The sequence below is a fragment of the Penaeus vannamei genome, chromosome 26 (assembly GCF_042767895.1).
Source record: "Penaeus vannamei isolate JL-2024 chromosome 26, ASM4276789v1, whole genome shotgun sequence".
Classification (NCBI taxonomy): domain Eukaryota; kingdom Metazoa; phylum Arthropoda; class Malacostraca; order Decapoda; family Penaeidae; genus Penaeus; species Penaeus vannamei.
Window position 1 is genome coordinate 10163225 of NC_091574.1, and position 2500 is coordinate 10165724.

Here is a 2500-nt window from a genome sequence, read left to right on the forward strand (position 1 = left end):
ATATATCTGTGTGCGTGTGAGTGTGTGTGTGTGTGTGTGTGTGTGTGTATGTGCGTGTGTGTACACACACACACACACACACACACACACACACACACACACACACACACACACACACACACACGTATATATATATATATATATATATATATATATATATATATATATATATATATATATATATATATATATATATATATATATATATATATATATATGTATGTATTCTCGCACTCTACGATGCTACCCTCACCTACCCGACCCACTTATCTCGCCAAGTCTTCGCGAACCCTGGTCAGCAAAGCCATGTCAACCTCGACCTTGCATCACCGATACTTCCTTGCTACTATTAAGAGTAAGTGTACCTTTTTAGTGCCAGATTAACTATTGCCCTCCCTAAACCCACCCACACCTTTCATATAAGATGCCTTTTTCTTAAGAATCTACTAATTCAATATTACAAAATTTCTCAATGTTAATAATTGTTTTAACCACTTACAAACGGTCACACATTGAGATCAGACGTGACTTATGAAGGATTTGTCCCAAAAGGAATGGGAATACCGAAGTTCCCCCCCCCCCTCTCTGTCTCTGTCTCTGTCTCTGTCTCTGTCTCTGTCTCTGTCTCTGTCTCTGTCTCTGTCTCTGTCTCTGTCTCTCTCTCTCTTTCTTACTTTACTCTACCTCGCTTCACTCTACCCACCTCTCTCGCTCTGCACTTACCCTTTTTGATATTTAGCTCAGTAATTTTAGGGGATTTTTAACTGATTTTATCTTGCTGGGTTTTGCTTTTATTGCGATCGTAAGGACATAAGTAATGAAGGTAATTTAAGTTACCTTGTTTTTCTTTTTCATTTTATGCTCTATGTGTTTTTTTTTTTTTTTTTTTTTTTGAAATAGAAACAAAGCATTTTAATTTGTATTTTCTGATTCCTCGGTAAATTTCCACACTATCAGTTATGAATATATTTCACCACTGAATGATTAAAAGAAAGTAAGCGAGAATTAAAGCAATTAATTGGAAGATAAAGTAAAATGCTTAAGTAAACATAAAGTATGGAAAGTAAATAAGTAATTGAAGGTGGACACTGGAAGATCCAAAGCAGAAAACTAAAGTTTTCAAGGTAATATTTAATGGCGGCTTGATTTCTGCATTAAGGAATTAACAGTTGAAACATAAATAACCTGGCTGAAATACCTTCTATCAGTCTCCTTATAGAGTGACTCCCCCTCGGATAAACCATGCTAACCAACATGGGAAACCCTCGAGTTATTGGTCCGATATACATTTCTTCATCAACACCCTATTCTATTGTTTCTCACCCTCTTCTACACGTCTCCTACTTTACATGCACCATACTTGTTCCTGGACGGACTAACCAGGTGGTGGCAGCGCTCTCGAAAAGATATCTCGAGTGGTTCGGATAAAGTAAAATGGATTTACAACGGTAACAACTCTCACCTCACTCCCCTCACCTCATTCCTCGGCCTTAACCATTCTTTGATTGATTTATATTGTTGTGTTGTTTGTTTTCAGTCTATCGTATTATTGATGTCTTCATATTGCACAGCTTGGTAGGTTTTATTTTTTTTTCTCTGAGCAAAAAATCGCACTTCAATTTATTAAATTATTGTTATGTTTCGGTCTTCCCGTGTATATTATTCGTTTATTGCAAATTTATGTTATCGTGTCTATCTCTTTTAGATGATATGTTTAATCATAATTACTTCATTATTGCATGTGCCCTCACTACATTCTTTTATACATATCGTTGTGTTCTTTGTTCTATTGAAAATTACTTCCTTTTTACTTGCCGTGGTAATTGTTCGTTTATTCACATATACATATGGATGTCCCCTTTACTCACTTATTTGACCACACAAGGAATTCACTCTAGGACTATGAATTGTACTAAGTACCATATGTTTTATAACATTATAACACTTTAATGATGTCTTTTCACAATGTGCGATATCTTGTCCTCGGTAACGCTAGAATTTATTCTTCTTCAGTTTTAAGGAATTAGTGAATGTGTAACATGTAACTGATGGTGTCGAAATCTGTTGCAATAGAGGTAGTGCACAGCAGGCACCATGCTTTATATAGGATTACATAGTTATTATCACCACAATTTAGTTTTAAGCTGGCATGTCTACTATGAAGAAATCGCGCCCAGACGCCCGTTGAATCTACTACGACAGAATCATGCCCGCCAAATGTTACTCGTCTTTACGTCATACTGCGCTCGAGATACACACGTTTACTTTTTGTTTAGGCTAAGCTGCCTACAAATTGCGCTCCGCCGCCGCGCTTACGTCTTTTACAGCGCCCGAAACGCTCACCTTTACTTTAATTTTAGGCCAAGCTGACTACATGTGTCCGAAGCATTATTACTAGACTATTTAGCCAAAGATACGGAATTCTTGCCTGCTAACTTTTCTCTCTACAAAATAATGGTACTCTATTGAACTCATTAATCCTAACAGATACTGAGTAATT

The 2500-nt window shown here is 36.5% G+C and overlaps 1 protein-coding gene across 1 annotated transcript in view; it reads left to right on the top strand.

Annotated features, from left to right (window-relative positions):
• LOC138866551 (glutamate receptor ionotropic, delta-2-like) overlaps nucleotides 1-2500 on the top strand; it is a 49729-nt gene that overhangs the window by 32693 nt on the left and 14536 nt on the right. The gene's annotated exons all lie outside the window — the stretch shown is intronic.